The following is a 19606-nucleotide window of genomic DNA, read 5'->3' as shown; positions in this document are numbered from 1 at the left end:
CAATGAACAACTAAGGTGTCGCAACGAAAAACTGATGATTGATGCTTCTCATCTCCATTCCTGCCTATCTGTCCCTCTCTCTGTCTCTGTAAAAAAAAAAAAAAAAAAAAAAAAGTAAATCACAGTCATAATGGAAAACTCAGAAAGTTCTGAAAACATTTTTAAAATTTTTATTCGATAGATAGACAGAAATGTCTTTCCATTTCTTGGCATATTTTAGAATAGTTTATATTTCTTAATGTCTTGTTTTATTTTTTAAATGCTATAAGATATTTGTGTTAATTTTTTAAACATATAAAATTATTGTTGTTAGACATTAATGACTTTCCACATTTATGACATTATGAATAATTCAGCGTGAGCCCCAGCAAGAGACTGCTGTAAGTGCTCTTCCTGTAGGGGCCATGCCTGTCCTGTTACATCCACGATCCATGTTGGGACCAGTGTTTCTGTTTCAGCAAGTTCCAGGACTGTCTGAAGCAAGTACATTGTGAGGGCTTTCGGTACTTGGGAAAGCAAAAGCACCTGACTTGATATCTAGTTTTTATTTTATTTTTTCCATCAAGTTCTTTCATCACTGGAGTGCCTGTGTCGATGCTATTAGATGTTCTAAGTTGTAAAGTTCCTGTTGGCAGTCATTTTACTCATCGTGTCTTCTAGGATCATTCATCTCTCCAGGATCTTAAAATTAACATCTTATAGGAGAAAACTTTAAACCACAAAAAAAGTATACTTGCTCTTTCACCCCCTAACCTCATAAGATTAGAGAGTGCTGTTAAAAAGTTTTCATGCAGCATACTTTGGTCTATCTCATAAAATACAAATATTTGGGATGGCCCAGTTTGAGAAAAGTGGGCTAAAGCTCTTTTTAACACAGGTGTTGTAGCTATATGATTCATTTTTTTTTCCAGCGTGCTCCAACATTTCTCAAATCTAAAGGTGTGAAGGGCATGGTTACCAAAAACAGATAGATGTAAACGGTGCTGTGTTATTAAATGTCATGCTTCTCAATTTGTCAGTCGTGTACATCTCAAACCAAAATGGATTTTCCTCCTCTTACGATTTTGCATTTTCTCAGCTGGCCTATCCACGAAAGGTTTGAGGCATTCGTATTTTCTGGTGAAGAATGAAAATCTAAATTGCTTTTGGACCCTTTCATAATTATGTGAGTTAATATTGGCCCTCAAAACTCTTTTACATAGGAAGATATGGTTGATGTAGACTAGTGTTTTGATGGTAAGTAGGAAAGAGATTGGTATAATGGCTGCTGGCTTGTCAATGACGCCTAATAATTTAAGCAGAGAAAGGTGGTAAATCGTCCACGTTGGGAATGGTCTGTGCTTATGACCACTTTTAGTTTCCCTTTCATTGGATTAAACTTGCTTCTTGGTATTTAAAACAAACAGCATAGAGTGTTTATTTTTTATCTGTGTTTTGAAATATAAGATGAAACGGCAAACTCATCACATTTTATTGGAATGAAGGCAAGTTAGTTGTAGCCTTCCCAATTGGTATTGCTTCTCTTGGTGAGAACTAGCCTGGGGAATTGTCATCATTATAGAAAATTATTTCATTGATTCTGTCTTCACAAAGCATGGTAAGATGCCACATGCAAATGTTTCAGAAATATTAGTTCAACAGGCTAGCATCACTGGTACCCAGACCAATCTTGACATATCATGTAAGCGAGATGTTTAACAATCACACCCAAAATGTTGTTACCAGTGTGATTTTAAGTATGTTTTTACTGTTTTATTAGTTGATACAAACTGCCCTTTCTGTGTAAATTTAAGGGATTTCTCATTGAGTCCTGTGTGCTTTACGTGTATTAATGTCTCTCAAATACCCTTTGAAATAGGTACTGTTGTTTTACCCCCATGTTACTGCTGAGGAAGTGGAGGCACAGAGTTTGTATAACTTGCCCAGGGTTACAGCTAAGAAATGGCAGAGCCGGGATTCAAACTCTGGCTCTAGAGAGGGTGATCATAAATCTATATGTTGTTAGTTCCCTTAGTGCTGGGATTCCTGGACTTGATGTTCTTCATCTGCGACCTGTTATTACAGTGCACTGTGGAGTGTCATTCTGAAGGCTGAACACTAATGTCATCTTTGTGTGTGATCTGAAACTCCGTGATGGGGACCTAGACTGGGCCAAGGAGCAGAGAAGCAGCTCTATTGACAGAGGTGCCAGTGTATTTCTTTTTTACTTGCTAGGGGAAAAAATAGTAATTAACAGGGTATATTTTGATCATTCGTAGGTTGCCATAAGGAACTTGAACAGTTCTGGAGAATCCACCTTTAACAAAGAAATTCTAACAGCACAAGGCTTTGCGAATTTGAGTACTGTGGAATGGGTTTGCCTAAAATATAAAAAAATAAGGGAATATGGGGCCAATAAATTTCTCTTCTTGTTTTAGACCTCCTGGACTTGTCTAATGTATAACTTCAGACTTTTAAATGTTGGCTAAGAATAGATAGAGGCTTGAAAAATAAAATTGTGTTACCATTTGCCCAGTTCTTTTTGTGATTGAAGAAGACTTAAAAGGAGGTCACTGGGTGGAAAGTTTGTCATTTCAGAAGTAAAATTTTAGAAAAAGCAGAGGGAAACTTTCTAGGAATTCTCATTTTAAGGAAGCTGTGGACAGGCTTTCTGGACATGTGACTCGTTAAGAGAACTGGATGGTGTCAGGGTCTCCTGGCTCTCCACTGCCTGATATATCACAGGAATCCATAGAGAAATAGCAAGATCATTTTGGGGGAGAAAACAAAAGAATCCATGAAGGTGACTGCCCTATTTGAAATGAACGATTCCATATGCAGAAATTAGATTAGTATCTAATGTGAAAGATGCTGGTATTTCTTAGGATCTTCGCTGGCTAAAAATCAGCGATATTAATAAAATTGAATTTGTGAAAGAAAGTTTCAGGTACTTAAGAGGAAATTATCACTACAGCGATTAAACAGAAAAGGCCTCGAGAACCCAGTGGTACTGACTATTGCTTTAGTGAAAGTCAGTTAAAGGATACAATGAGAGGCCATTCTAAGGTAGGGAAGGTAGGAGGAAACCCAACAGGATGAACAAAGAACTGCCTGACTAGCTGAGACCCGAACAAGAATGCTACAATGAAGTTGAGTGGCAGTGGGCCAAGGAGGAGTACAAAGAAAGAGCAGCAGAGGAAAGTCAGGGAAGCTCAAGCAGGAAATGAGAAGCAACTTTCAAAACACATCAAGGGAAATCCTCTTTAAATACATCAGACACAACAGGACAGGGCAGTGTTTCCCTGTTTGGTAGATAGAGGAGGGAGTTGGTTTCAGTGACAGAATATAGGGCAAGTTGTCTATTTTTTTTTTTTTTTTTTTTTTTTTTTTTTTTTACAAAACCAAAACTTCTTTGTTCTAAGAGTCTGGTTGTATCGACTGGGAGGAGGGGAAGGGAACAACGTTATCGGAAGAGCTGGAGAAAGGCTGTTTTAGTAGACTGCTTCTATTAACATCTGTAGGCCCCGATGGATCCTAAAATAGGGCTGATGCTTGAGCAACAAGGGTTTGAACTGCGTGAGTTGATTTACATGCAGATTTTTTTCAATAAATACTGTAAATGTATTTTTCTTCCTCTGATTTTCTTAATAACATTTTCTTTTCTCTAGGTTACTTTATTTTAAAGTACAGTATATGATACATAACATACAAAATACTATGTGTTATTTGACTGTTATTGGTAAGGCTTCCGGTCAACAGTAGGCTATTTGTAGTTAAGTTTTGGGAGTCAAAGTTGTACCTTGTACAGGGATTTTCAACTGTGCAAGGGTCAGTGCCTCTAACCCCCACATTGTGCAAGGGTCAGCTGTATAGAACACCAGCTGTAGAGAGACTGTGGAGCTAGACACAGAGCAGTGTGCCGTTCCTATGTTACATGGAGGAAGAATGACCTCGACAAATCTGAATGTTGTTATTATCTGAAAAAAAAATGGGAGTGATATGAGAGAGAAGTAGAAGATATTGCAAAATTGATTTGAAAACAACTTTCAGGCTGAAAGGTAGCAGTTATACCCATGTGGTTTGAAAGAGCAAGTCCTGTCAGACTGATGCAGTCTCTCTCTGTGACATGGACAGCCCAGTAGATTGAGGAACAGTAGAAGGAGTGAGATAGTTTGATTTCAGGAAAGCTGACATTGTTTCTTCACTGGTCATACAGCACCTCAAAGAACTCATTATTTTTTGCTATACAACTCTTTGAGGGGCCACCTCATTGAAGTACATTGAAAGTGTTTTTAATTAGAAATTAATGTCCATAGTGGAATGGGTAAAATGAGTCAGAGCGAGAAATGTTCTGAAGTGATCAGTATAGAGCCAGTGCATATTCAAAATGTTCTGTAATCTGTAAGATGTGCAGGAAACATGGGAGATGGTAGGAATGAAGAGAGGGAACTTAGGTCAGAATAATTGTAACCATTGAAGGCATGGTCGAAGACAAGGCAGTAGAAGGTAAAGTCAAGTACAGGAAGGTAGAGGATAAGAGAACACTTACATTTTTATATGTAAGGATCATGATAATAATTTGAATTAATGCTCAGAAAGATATACATTTTGAGTTTATGTGATAATGGTATTTTTTTCCAAAAGCAGTAGTGAGATGGTTTCTTTCCAAGCCCTGGAAGTTGGTCCTGTGTGGACCAACTGCCCTCTAAATAGAGTTAAGAGAAGGTCTTGTGGATATAAAGCTCAAAATCAGCAGGCAAACCCACAAAGTCAAGTAACAAAGTATTTTGTATTAAATTCAGGTCTTAGTCTTGGGTAACAAAGAGAATGACTGGAGACGTTGGAAAGAGTCACAAAGATGGTTAATGGGTTAGAGCAAGTAAGGCTTCCAAGCAAAATAAAAGTGGAAATCAGTGTGAAAGAAGTTAATAATGTTAAATGTCTGAATGACTCCCAAAAGCACGTATGTATAATATTTTTATGACAAAGTAAGAGGGCAAATACCTACCTGAATAAAGGATTTGGAATAGATTTAAAAGAAAATAGTTTGACCATTACTAAACATTGAGATAAGATAGTGAACAAGGAAGTGTGCTGCTTTCCCAGAGACCTTTGAAATGATGAGCAGTGTTGTCTTGGGGAGGAGTACATCTCATACATGTTTGAGTATGGACTTGAGGTCCACCAGGAAGGAAATGTGCCCTCTTATCTCTTTCAACTATATGTCATAATTTCTGTGTGTTTGAAAGGACATAGTCTTTCGTAAAAGAAGTATTTTTCTTTATTTTTAAAGCTGTGTGTGTGTGTGTGTCAGAGACAGAGAGAGTCAGAGAGAAGGACAGATAGGGACAGACAGGAAGGAAGAGAGATGAGAAACATCAATTTTTTGTTGCGGTTCCTTAGTTGTTCATTGATTGCTTTCTCATATGTGCCTTGACCATGGGCCTTCAGCAGACCGAATAACCCCTTGCTCAAGCCAGCGACCTTGGGTTCAAGCTGGTGAGCCTTGCGCAAACCAGATGAGCCTGCGCTCAAGCTGGCAACCTTGGGGTCTTGAACCTGGGTCCTCCACATCCCAGTCTGACGCTCTATCCACTGCACCACTGTCTGGTCAGGCTAAAAGAAGTTTTAATTGGCATTTTCCTCTTTCCACTACAACTGGATGTTTAGCTCCCTTCTGATTGCCATGTAATTCCTGCTTGGTGGTATTTTAAAGTTTTGATTACATTGGCTTACTCAGTCTCCTTGGTGCCTCTCAGCTCTGTAAATGGACCGTGTCTGTCTTGTTCAGTGTCGCAACTTCAGTTCTCGCACATCATCTGGCACACAGTTATAAAAACTGTAGAAGGGATGATAACGTTGAAAGAACTCTGACACAGAAGGTTGTAGGCTTAGGAGGCTGGCACTTTTAGAATGTCTTGTTGGAGGCTGGAATATCGTTGAAATGTCTTTCCCAATCTTAAGAATTTTGATGAAGTCCCTCTGCTGGAATTGTGTGTCATCTGAATCTGAGATCTTCCTTTCTAATCATCTCTTAAAATGCAAATGGAATCTATCTAAAAACTTGTGCCTCAGTGTTTATAGCAACATTATTCATAACTACTGAATAGTGGAAATAACCCAAATGTCTATCAACTAATGAATGGATAAACAAAATGTGGCATATTCATACAATAGAACAATATTTGGCAATAAAAAGGAATGAGGTACTGGTATAAAGCCAGTTACAGAGGACCACGTAGTATACAGTTCCTTTATGTGAGATGAGGACCACATAGTATAGGTTTCTTTATATCCAAGATCTGGAAATTAGACGGCTGGTTGCCTGAGACAAAGGCGTTTACGGGGAGATGGGAAGTGACTGCAAATAGGCATGGGGTTTCATTGAAGGGTGATAAAATGTTCAGAAATTGTCATGATAGTTGTATTATACAGCCCTGTGAATATTCTAAAAACAATTACATCATGCAATTTAAGCGGGTGACTTTATGGGGGCACCTGTTTCCATGGTGAGAGGTCTCTAGTAAGAAAACGGGCAGGAGGAACATGGAGTTCAAATAGCACAAAATTTAAAACTTTTTCTACTGTCCAGTTTTGCCTTTGGCTAACAATATTTAAGAATGGTACTGGGCACACAGCTTTTCTACCAAACAAGCATTGCAAAATGTTGCTGATGTCCCTTAGACTTTGTGCAGACCTCCGAATCTTGCGCTTAGTGTGAAAAATCCTGAGTGTGGGTTTCTGCATCTGTTTTACCCGTTACAATGCAGGCATGAATACCATGATCCCACCCTGCTTAGCTCTGCGTCTGTGTTGATTCACCTAGGACCTGGCTCATGGTAGGCGACCACAGATATCTGCCTACATTTAAATATAAAGGCCAAGGGAAATTATGCTTAGAAAAATGGTACACACTCTGTTATGACCTTAACAGAGTTGCTTGTTTGGAAAATGTTTTTTTAAAGAATCTTTAAATTATTTAAAACTACAATGAGGTAATACCTCACACTCATTAGAATGGCTATTGGAAAGAAGGGAGGAAGGAAGAGGAAGAGTACATTTGTGCAAGCATAACAGTGTTGATGAGGATGTGGGATTGTGGAGCCAATGGAACCCTTGTGCACTGCTGATGGGAATGTCAGCAGGTGCTGGTGCTATAGAAAATGGTATGGAAATACCTCAAAAAATTCAACATATAATTGCCATATGGTCTAGCAGATCTGCTTCTGGGTATATACCCAAAACAAGTAAAAGCAGGAACTCAAACAGTTTTCTGTGCACCCATGTTCATAGCAGCACTATTCATAATAGCCGAAACATGGAATCAACCTAAGTGCTCACCTCTGGGCAAATGAATAAACAAAATATGGTATATACATATAGTGGAATATTTTTCAGCCTTAAAAAAGGGGGTAAGTCCCTTGCTGGTTGGCTCAGTGGTAGAGCGTCAGCTTGGCATGTGGAAGTCCCTGGTTCAATTTCTGGTCAGGGCACACAGGAGAAGTGACCATCTGCTTGAGTACCTATTCCCTTCATCTCTCTCTCTCTCTCTCTCTCTCTCTCTCTCTTCCTTTACCTCAGCCATGGCTTGAATAGTTCGAGCAAAGTTGGCCCCGGGCACTGAGGATGGCCTTGCTCAGGCGCTGAAATAGCTCAGTTACCAAGCAACGGAGCAGCGGCCCCAGATGGGCATGCATGGCCCTGTATTTTGCTTGCTCGGTAGATCCCCGTCAGGGCACATGTGGAAGTCTGTCTCTGCCTGCCCACCTCTCACTTAATTAAAAAAAAAGGGGTGGGGAGGAAATTCTGACACATGCTACAATATGAAGAACCTTGAAGACATGATTACTAAGAGAAATAAGCCAGGCACGAAAGAACAGATGTTGCATTATTTCACTTATATGAAACTTTTAAAGTAGTCAAATTTATATCATTTCATTTGGAAAAGATGAAAAGAATGGTAGTTATGGTTTCACAACAACATGAATGTATTTAACTTATACAGTTAAAAATGGTTAAAATGGTAAATTTTGTGATATATTTTTACTACAATATAAGATTATTATTTTTAAATGATGGTGTTTACATATATAGATAGAAATCTTCCTTAGAAGTCCTACATCACCTGTCCTAGCCCAAGTATCCTATGTTTAAGCATCACCTCACCTTGGTTCATTTCTAGTTTGTACTTCAGGACTACCAAGTGACCCAGGCAGTAATGGACACCTTTTTTAGTGGTGCTTAATACACTGTTGAAACACCTCGGACTGTTAGTCACCATCTGGACCAAGCTCCAGGAAGTTTTAGTCTTGTTTTGTTGTTGGTGGTGGTATTCTAATAATTTTTATACTAAGTCATTTGATTTGGTCATTTAAAAATAAAAGATACTACTACATATTATGAGATGTTTCTTGTTTTTTAATTTTAATGTGGTGACATTGATAAATCAAGGTACATATGTTAGAGAAAACATCTCCAGATTATTCTGACATTTGATTATGTTGCATACCCCTCACCCAGAGTCAAATTGTCTTTCGTCGTCACCTTCTATCTGGTTTTCTTTGTGCCCCGCCCCTCCCCCCATCCCCCTCTCTCCTTCCTCGCCCCCCCACTCCCCTCCCCCCATTACCATCACATTCTTGTCCATGTCTCTGAGTCTCATTTTTATGTCCCATCTATGTATGGATTCATATAGTTCTTAGTTTTTTCTGATTTACTTATTTCACTCTGTATAATGTTATCAAGGTCCATCCATGTAATTGTAAATGATCCGATGTCATCATTTTTTTTTTTTTTTTTTTTGAAGCTGGAAACAGGGAGAGACAGTCAGACAGACTCCCGCATGCGCCCGACCGGGATCCACCCGGCACGCCCACCAGGGGCGACGCTCTGCCCACCAGGGGGTGATGCTCTGCCCCTCCGGGGCGTCGCTCTGCCGCAACCAGAGCCACTCTAGCGCCTGGGGCAGAGGCCAAGGAGCCATCCCCAGCGCCCAGGCCATCTTTGCTCCAATGGAGCCTTGGCTGCAGGAGGGGAAGAGAGAGACAGAGAGGAAGGAGAGGGGGGTGGAGAAGCAAATGGGCGCTTCTCCTATGTGTCCTGGCCGGGAATCGAACCCGGGTCCCCCGTGCGCCAGGCCGATGCTCTACCGCTGAACCAACCGGCCAGGGCCAAAGATTTTATTTATTCATTATAGAGAGGGGAGAGAGAGAGAGAGAGAGAAGGGGGGAGGAGCAGAAAGCATCAACTCCCATATGTGCCTTGACCAGGCAAGCCCAGGGTTTTGAACCGGCAACCTCAGCGTTTCCAGGTTGACGCTTTATCAAGAGTTTTTTTGAGATTTTTTCCAGAAAAGGGTATATGTGCATATCTCATTAGATATGTCATAACTTCTATTTATGTTTATATAAATCATCATAATGTACAACTGTCCTCCTATACCTTGCTTCTTCCTTTATGGTGCATCTTCAAGAAACCCTACATTAGGTTGTATAGTCATTGTTTAATGATGAAATTGTGTACCACTGTCTAGATCAGGGGTCCCCAAACTTTTTACACAGGGGACCAGTTCACTGTCCCTCAGACCGTTGGAGGGCCAGACTATAAAAAAAAAACTATGAACAAATTCCTATGCACACTGCACATATCTTATTTTAAAGTAAAAAACAAAAACAAAACAGGAACAAATACAATATTTAAAATAAAGAACAAGTAAATTTAAATCAACAAACTGACCAATATTTCAATGGGAACTATGCTCCTCTCACTGACCACCAATGAAAGAGGTGCCCCTTCCGGAAGTGCGGTGGGGGCCGGATAAATGGCCTCAGGGGGCCGCATGCGGCCCGCAGGCCTAGTTTGGGGACCCCTGGTCTAGATTGTCAATATTAAGTTATTGTGTTTCACAAATGGATGATCATTTCTCTTGTTTTCACCTTTCTCAACATGCAAAACCTATGTTTCAATTATTGTTCTTTCTTAGGAAGTCAAGCTACATTGAACATGCTATTCCTGTTTGGTTTTCCCCCTTAGCTGTTCAATAGGGTAAATTTCTAAAAGTGGAATTGATTGTTCAAAATGTTTATAAACTTTACCAGAAAGGTTGTTGCAACATGTAAGAATGCTATTTTCTCTATTGTTGCTACACTAGATATCAATTTTTTTTTTAATTTTGCAAATATAGTAAATGAACAAGAGACATTTATTTTTTTATTTATTTTGTTAAATAAATGATGTTAGGTAATATTTTCTATTAACTAGTTGATTTTATGCCTGTATAAGGTCCCAGTTTGTGCTTTTGCCTATTTTTAATTAGATGATTATTCTTTTTTGTATTGATTTGCAAAACTGTGTCATAAGTTAAGGAATTAACTTTCACTCATACTTGTTACAAATATTTTTTCAGCATGTCTTTGGATTTTGTTTGTGGAGATTTCTTTTCGCTAGAAATTTAAGTTTTTCATGCAACCCAATTTAGAATCTTTCCTTTCATATTTCTGCTTTTAGAGAGTTGTGCTTGGTCTACGGCCCAACCATCCTGAACGGGCCCGATCTCGGAAGCTGAACAGGGTTGGGCCTGGTTAGTACTTCGATGGGAGAGTTGTACTTTTAGGAAAGCCTTCTCCATTTAAATCTTACATATTAAAAAGTTGTGTTTTATTCTAGTAGTTTTAGAATATAACTCTCTTACGTTGTAATATTTGATCCATCTGAAGTTTATTTTGAAGTTTAGTTAAATAGGGATTCAGTTTTGTTGCTTCTTCCAAGTGGCTGGTCAGTGGTGCCACCACCATTGAATGAATAATTTATCTTCTCCCCCTGACCATGAGGTCCAAGTTTCTGCTTGTGTTTAAGTGTACGTCTGAATTCTGTTTGGTTCCATTGAACTATTTTTTTCCTCTGAGTCCAATATGTTTGAGTTACTGTATTTTTAGATATGAGTCAAGCAAGGGGAACATTCGCCATTGTTCTGCCCAGTTTATAGCACACTATTTTGAGGCTCCTTAATGAAGGGACCTCTGTTTTCAATTTTTCTCTTTCAACATCAGAGCGAGTGTTCATGGTGACTCTGTATCCTCTAAACAGAGTTAGCTTTTGCCTTTATACTAAGCGTTAAGGATTAAATGTATGCCAAATTAAAATTAAATAAGATGATTTTTAAAATAGCATCTACAATATACTTTTTAAAACTTTCTCTGGAAATCTACTTATGTGATGGTGTTCCATAAGTAAGACATTACAAGCAAACTTTGGATACTGTAGGTTTGACTACAGACCATCACAATAAAGTAAATATTACAATAAAGCAAGTTATGTAAGTTTTTTATTTCTAGTGTATCTAAAAATAATATTTATGTTATATTGTAGTTTAGTAAGTATGCAGTAACATTATGTCTAACAAATTTACATACTTTAATTTAAAAATACTTTATTGCTATAGTTGCTCACCATCACCTGAGCCTTCAGTGAATTTTAGTCATTTTGCTGGTGAAGGATTTTGCCTCACTGTTGATGGCGGCTGACTGATAAGTGTGGTGGTTGCTGAGGGTTAGAGTGGTGATTTCTTAAAAAAAGACAGCATTAAAATTTGCTGTGTCCAATGACTCTTCCTTTCAGGATTGATTTCTCTGTAGCATATGATACTCTGATAGCATTTTACCCATAAAACAAAATTGGAATCAGTTGTCTCAAAATCTGCATCTATTTTATCAACTAAGTTTATTTAATGCTCTAAATCTTTTGTAATTTCAACAGTCTTCACAGCATCCTCACCAGGAGTAGATTCCATCTTTTAAAAAATCACTTTTTTTTTTTTTTTTTTTGGTGACAGAGGGAGACAGAGAGAGGGACTTATACAGACAGACAGACAGGAAGGGAGAGAGATGAGAAGCATCAGTTATTTGTTTCAGCACCTTAGTTGTTCATTGATTGCTTTCTCATATGTGCCTTGATGGGGGAGCTGCAGACAGAGTGACCCCTTGCTCAAACCAGAGAACTTGGGCTAAAGCTGGTGAGCCCTCATTCAAGCTGGTGACCTCGGGGTTTCAAACCTGGGTCCTCCATGTCCCAGTCCAGTGCTCTATCCACTGCGTACCGCCTGGTCAGACAAAAAAAAAATATCACTTTTTTTGCTTATCCATAAAAAGCAACTCCTTATTAGTTTAAGTTTTATTATGAAATTGCAGCAATTCAGTCATCTTCAGGTTTCATTTCTAATTCTAGATTTCTTGCTATTTCTACCACATCAGCTGTTATTCCTCCCCCTGAAGTCATGAACCCCTCAAAATCATTTATAAGAGTTGGAATCAACTTCTTCCGAACTCCAGTAATATTATTTTGAAATATTTACCATGAATCACAAGTGTTCTTAATGGCACTTAAAATGGTGAATCCTTTCCAAAAGGTTTTCAATTGACTTTGCCCAGATCCATCAGAGGATCACTGTCTATGGCAGCTATAGCCTTACACAATGTATTTCTTTTTTAAAAAAATTTTATTGGTTAAAAAAAAAAAAGAAAAAAAAATTTATTGGTTGATTTTAGAGAGAATGGAAGGGAGAAAGAGACAGAAACATCGATCTGTTCCTGTATGTGCCCTGACAGGGGATCGAGCTGGCAACCTTTGCATATTGGAACGATGCTCTAACCAACTAAGCTATCCAGCAAGAGCCAAAAGGTATTTCTTGAGTAGTAAGTCTTAAAAGTCAAAGTTACCCCTTGATCCATAGGCTGCAGAATGGAAGTTGTGTTAGCAGGCATGAAAACATTAATTTTATACAGCTCAATTAGAGCTCTTGGGTGACCAGGTAAAATGTCAATAAATAGCAGTTTTTTTTAAACAATCACTTTATTTGAGCAATAGGTCTCAACAGTGGGTTTAAACTATACGCTACTAGACCATGTGACAAACATATGTGCTCTCATCCAGGCTTTGTTGTTCCATTTGTGGAGCACAGGCAGAGTAGATTGTGGGCCCTATGTTATGGTAAATGAGCATTGGCTTCAACCTAAAGTCACCAGCTGCATTAGCTCCTAACAGGAGAGTCAGCCTGTTTTCTGAAGCTTAGAAGCCAGGCATTGACTTTGCCTCTGGCTATAATCCTAGATGCCATCTTGTTCCAATGTAAGGCTGTTTCATCTACATGAAAATCTGTTGCTTAGTGTAGCCACCTTCATTAATGACCGCAGGCTTGATCTTCTGGATGACTTGCTTGCAGCTTCAGATTGTACTTTTATGTCAGAGATGGCTTCTTTCTTTAAACCTCATGCTCATGAACCAACCTCTGCAAGCCTAAATTTTTCTTCTGCAGCTTCCTTAACCTCTCTTGGCCTTCATAGAATTGAAGATAGTTAAGGCCTTGTCTGGATTAGGCTTTGGCTTAAGGAATGTTATAGCTGGTTTGATCTTCTATCCAGACCTCTAAAACTTTCCCAATATGAGAAATAAGGCTCTTTCACTTTATCATTTGTGTGTTCACTGCAGGAGAACTCATTTTTCATTTCCTTCAAGAACTTTCCCTTGGCATTCACAACTTGGCTAGCTGGTACAAAAGGTCTAGCTTTTGAGCTATCTCAGCTTTTGACATGCTTTCCTCACTCAGCTTAATCATTTCTAGCATTTGATTTAAGGTGAGAGATATGAGACTCCTCCTTTCACTTGAACACGTAGAGGCCATTGTAGGGTTATTTGGCCGAATTTTAATGATATTGTTTCTCAGGGAATAGGGAGTCTGAGGAGAGAGAGAGGGGTGGGAATGGTTGGCTGATGTAGCAGTCAGACACATACAACATTTATGGAGTAAGTTTGTTATCTTACATGGTTTGTAGCACCCTAAAACAACTCAATATTAACATCAAAGTTCACTAATCACAGGTCACCATAATAAATAAAATACTAATTAAAAAGTTTGGGCCCTGGCCAGTTGGCTCAGCGGTGGAGTGTCGGCCTGGCGTGCAGGGGACCCGGGTTCGATTCCCGGCCAGGGCACATAGGAGAAGCACCCATTTGCTTCTCCATCCCCCCCCTCCTTCCTCTCTGTCTCTCTCTTCCCCTCCCACAGCCAAGGCTCTATTGGAGCAAAGATGGCCCGGGCGCTGGGGATGGCTCCTTGGCCTCTGCCCCAGGTGCTAGAGTGGCTCTGGTCGCAGCAGAGCGACGCCCCAGAGGGGCAGAGCATCGCCCCCTGGTAGGCAGAGCGTCGCCCCCTGGTGGGTGTGCCGGGTGGATCCCAGTCGGGCACGTGTGGGAGTCTGACTGTCTCTCCCCGTTTCCAGCTTCAAAAAATAGAAAAAAAAAAAGTTTGAAGTTTTGTGAGAATTACCAAAGTGCAACAAACACAGAGACACAAAGTCAGCAAATGCCATCAGAAAAATGGTGCCAATAGACTTGATTGACAAAGGTTGTCACAAACCTTAAATTTGTAAAAAATAGTATCTGTAAAATTCAATAAAACAAGGTATGCTTGTTCTGTGTGTATGCACACACTCATTTGTAGGAAATCAGGCAGAAAAGTATTACTGTTTCTTGCGTTGCATTTTTTACTATGTGTCACATCAAATAGATTATGTGTTGCCCTGGTCTGATTGATTTCATCAAGAAGCCTTTGCTTTGGCAGCAGTTGGGACCTATTCACTCCCCGAGTTAAATCTTCTTACAGAGCAGGAAATTGAGGTTTAGGGGAAGATTCCAAGGGTCAGTTTTATTTTTTTGTTTTAACTGAGGGAAATGTGAAAACCTGAAGCCTTCCTCTCATTGATAATGTGAATAGTAAAGGTTCTTTTTCACTCATGCATATTAAGTATTCTCTGTAAGAGAAAATAATTTTAGACAAATCTGTGCTTAAACATGATCAGAGAACAGTCTCTGCTTTAAAATTTCCTTATTTGTACATGTTACACTTCAAAGGAGAGAGGTTACTATTTATGTAGAGAGAGAATAAATGAGATTTCTTTCTGTCTTCCATATATTTAATGGTAGGATTGTGTTTTGGATTGCATTTTGAGTTAAAACAGACTGTGTGCATTCAATGCATTGCTACAGTTAATAACAGAATCGACTCTGCAGGCTATCTCAGAGAATTGAATGCCAGCTGTCCAGGCAGTAGATCACCTTAAGTTGAATGAACAAACAGTTTGATTGTTTCTTTTCAATTGAAAAAACATAGGTGCTCATTGGTCCCAGACCCTGGTCAGAGAAGCAATGTGGGTGTGTGCTAGGAAGTATGTATGTCTTGTCTTTAAATGTGAAAAAACTCTTTGTAGTCCAGCTAACTTCAGACATCCAGGATATTGATTTCATGAAAAAGTGTGTCTTCCAATACATCAGAAGGGACTGTGAGAAGCTTTAACACATGTTGCTTGAGGGACAGTTGTAGTGTTTGGTGTGAGGTCCCCTCAGTATGCAGCATGGAGCTGTCCATGTGATGTTAATACTACACTGTTGGAGAAGACAAGATGGCGCTGGAGTAGGAGGACGTACAAACATCCACCTCCCAAAACCAAAGTGGATTACAAACTAATTTTAAGAACCATCATCTGGAAAAACTAACTTTGGGCTAAACTAAGAGGACTCTTCAACCAGGAACACTGAAGAAGCCAACCGAGACTGGTAGGAAAAGCGGAAACGCGGAGAGGGCTGCCCAGCTCCCCAGAGCGAACGGCAGCCGGGAGAGACTCGCATGGCGGGAAGTGAGTTTAGCAGAGGGAGGAGGGTCCTGAGCCCCAGGAACAAAGCCCCAGCCTGCAGCCCCAGAGCCTAGAAGAGGCGTAAGGACAGTATTTAGCTGGGAACAAGACAGGATACTGTTTGTGAGAAAGAGACTGATTTCTCAGACCCAGGATTCTTCTTAAAGGGACCGCACAGAACACCTCTCTAACAACCACGCCCCTAGGGCTCCGGGAGACTGGGAGAGAGGAGAGGACCGGAGTAGCAGGAAGAGAATGTAATCTAGGAGGCACAGGGAGAAACATTTTGGGAGACAGCCACCCTAACCCCTGGGACGAGTCACTCCCCAAATCTAAAGTGAATATTTCCCCTGGAAACAGCAATACCAGCGAAGGGAAGCAGGACACCAGCCAAACAAGCTCTCCCGGGGCACTCAGAGCAGAGTCGCTTAAAAGGAGGAAGCTTTCGGGACTACAGTAGTGAGTGGTAGGGGCTGAGCTGCAGCGCCCCCACCCACACTGCTGAGGGCTCGCTGGAGGGCCGGCAGTGGCAGGACGCGGAAGCGCGATTCTGTCGGCAAGGGCGGAAGCCGGGTGGCCACCACTGGGCCCAGGTGTGAGCTCAGTCTTACCCAGCTGGGGAGGAGGGGGCATGCAAAAGCGGACAAGCCCAGCTGCAGGCAGCCTGCAATCCAGCCTGCGGGAGAAGGGCAGGAAACCCTGGAAGGGGTGGAGACCTGCCCTTGAGCAAGGGCGCAGGAGCACAGCCTTGCCCGGCCCAAGGAACTGAGGCTTGTGGCCTGATTTGGGAGCCGCCTCCTCCCGCGGGAGAGGAGCCAAAAACCCAGAACAGTCAGAGTCCTGCTACTGAGTGTGGGCACGCAGTCCCGCCCGGCTGGTAGAGCCAAGGATAGCAGCCATTCCACGAGTGGGCTCCTCCTGTAAGGGTGGGGTGAAAGCCTGGAAGCAGGCGGAGACCCGCAGCTGAGCAAAGGTGCTGCCACTGACCACAGGGACGAGCATAATGCCACCCACAGGGGCAGGGCAGAGGCCAAGGCCACCAAGACTTGTACACCTGAGCACGTGATCACAGCCACTCCCGTGAAGGAGAGGAAGAAACCACAGCAACAGCCCCAGTGGGTAGGCACCAGCAACGCCCATACCCAAATGCCCTAGGCAGCAACAGCAGAGGGGGTGGAGGGCCTGCAGACAGACCATACCTAGGGAACAGAGGCCACACCCAGTGGACTCCAGTGGCCAAAACCTTCCTTTACACAGAGAAAATGAGAAGGCAGGGAAATGCAACTCAAATGAATCAAGAGAAATCGCCAGAAAAGGACCTGAATGAATCAGATATAACCAAATTACCAGATGCAGAGTTTAAAATAACGATTGTTAGGATGCTCAAAGGTATTAGAACAACAATAAATGGTCATTACAAACACCTAAATAAAGAGATAGCAAATATAAAAAAGGACATTGAAATAATAAAAAATAATCAGTCAGAAATGACAAATACAATATCAGAAATGAAGAACACAATGGAAGGAATTAAAAGCAGGATGGATGAAGCTGATAATCGAATCAGCGAGTTAGAGGACACGTTAAATAAAGGCACAGAGGCAGAGCAGAAAAAAAAAAAGAGACTCAAAAAGTCTGAGGAAAATCTAAGAGAGCTCTGTGACAACATGAAGAGAAATAACATACACATCATAGAGGTTCCTGAAGAAGAAGAGAAAGAACAAGGGATAGAGACTTTGTTCAAGCATATCATAGCTGAAAACTTCCCTCAATTAAGGCAGGAAAACATCTCACATGGTCAAGAAGCACAGAGAACTCCATTAAAGAGAAACCCAAAGAAATCAATACCAAGACACATCATAATTAAAATACCAAAGCTAAGTGAAAAAGAGAAAATATTAAAAGCTGCTAGAGAAAAAAAGACTATCATCTACAAAGGAGCCCCCATAAGGATGACATCGACTTCTCAACAGAAACACATGAGACCAGAAGGGAATGGAAAGAAATATTCAAAGTAATGCAGAACAAGAGCCTACAACCAAGACTACTTTATCCAGCAGGGCTATCATTTAAAATTGAAGGAGAAATAAAAAGCTTTCCAGACAAAAAAAACCTCAAGGAATTCACTACAACCAAACCAAGGCTGCAAAAAATGCTAAGGGGCCTGTTGTAAACAGATCAAAGGAGAAAAAGAATATAGCAAAAGAGAAATACAGTTTTAAAGAATAAAATGGCAATAAACAATTACATATCAATAATAACCTTAAATGTAAATGGATTAAATGATCTGATCAAAAGACATAGGGTAGCTGCATGGATAAGAAAACAGGACCCATACGTATGCTGTCTACAAAAGACACACCTTAAAACAAAAGATGCACATAGACTGAAGATAAAAGGATGGAAAAAATATTTCACGCAAATGGAAATGAAAAAAAAAGCTGGGGTAGCAATACTTATATCAGACAAAGTAGACTTTAAAACAAAGACTATAGTAAGAGATAAAGAAGGTCACTATATAATGATAAAGGAAGCAATTCAATAGGAAGATATAACCGTTATAAATATCTATGCACCCAATATACAAGCACCTAAATATACAAAGCAGACTTTGATGGATTTAAAGGGTGAGATCAACAGCAATACTATAAAAGAAAATTAACAAAGAAACAGCAGACTTAAAGGACATACTAGATCAACTCAATTTAATACATATCTTCAGAACCTTTCACCCTAACACAGCAGAATATCTATTCTTTTCAAGTGCTCATGGTACATTCTCTAGAATAGACCACATGTTAGGGCACAAAAGCGGTCTCAACAAATTTAAGAAGATTGAAATCATATCGAGCACTTTCTCTGATCACAATGGCATGAAATTAGAAATCAACCACAACAGAAAAACTAAAAATACTCAAACACTTGGATACTAAATAGCATGTTATTAAATAACAAATGGGTAAACAATGAGATCAAAGAAGAAATTAAAAAATTCCTAGAAATGAACGATTATGAGCATACATCAACTCAAAATTCAGCAAAAGCAGTCCTGAAACGGAAGTTCATAGCATTACAGGCATACCTCAAGAAGCTAGAAAAAGCTCAAATAAACAACTTGACCCTACATCTAAAAGAACTAGAAAAAGAACAGCAAGTGAAGCCCAGAGCTAGTAGAAGACAGGAAATAATAAAGATCAGAGCAGAAATAAATGACATAGAGGCTAAAGAGACAATACAGAGGATCAATGAAACCAGGCCTGGTTCTTTGAAAAGGTAAACAAGATCGATGAACCTTTAACCAGACTCACCAAGAAAAAAAGAGAGAGAACTCAAATAAATAAAATTAGAAATGAGAGTGGAGAAATAACAACTGACACAACAGAAATACAAAATATTGTAAGAAAATACTATGAAGAACTGTATGCCAAAAAACTAGACAACCTAGATGAAATGGAAAAATTCCTTGAAACATATAATCTTCCAAAAATTAATCTGGAAGAATCAGAAAACCTAAACAGACCAATTACAACAAATGAGATTGACACAGTTATCAAAAAACTCCCAAAAAAGAAAAGTCCTGGGCCTGATGGCTTCACAGGTGAATTCTACCAAATATTCAAAGAAGAACTAACTCCTATCCTTCTCAAGCTATTTCAAAAAATTCAAGAGGAAGTAAGACGTTCAAGCTCCTTTTATGAGGCAAGCATAATTCTGATTCCAAAACCAGGCAAAGACAACACAAAGAAAGAAAATTATAGGCCAATATCCCTGATAAATTTAGATGCTAAAATCCTCCACAAAATATTAGCAATCCAGATCCAGCAATATATGAAAAAAATCATACACCATGATCAAGTTGGATTTATTCTTGGGAGGCAAAGCTGGTACAATATTTGCAAATTAATTAATGTGATTCGTCACATAAACAAAAGGAAGGGCAAAAA

General features: G+C 39.9%; 1 protein-coding gene and 1 pseudogene across 19 annotated transcripts in view; one reads left to right on the top strand and one right to left on the bottom strand.

The window, feature by feature from the left end:
• The window catches only part of KIAA1217 (KIAA1217 ortholog), a 561660-nt gene that overhangs the window by 329191 nt on the left and 212863 nt on the right, over positions 1 to 19606 (top strand). The gene's annotated exons all lie outside the window — the stretch shown is intronic.
• Positions 11414 to 13654, bottom strand: LOC136405615 (tigger transposable element-derived protein 1-like; annotated as a pseudogene).

The sequence above is a fragment of the Saccopteryx leptura genome, chromosome 5 (assembly GCF_036850995.1).
Source record: "Saccopteryx leptura isolate mSacLep1 chromosome 5, mSacLep1_pri_phased_curated, whole genome shotgun sequence".
NCBI lineage: Eukaryota > Metazoa > Chordata > Mammalia > Chiroptera > Emballonuridae > Saccopteryx > Saccopteryx leptura.
This window is presented reverse-complemented; position numbering and strand designations above follow the sequence as displayed.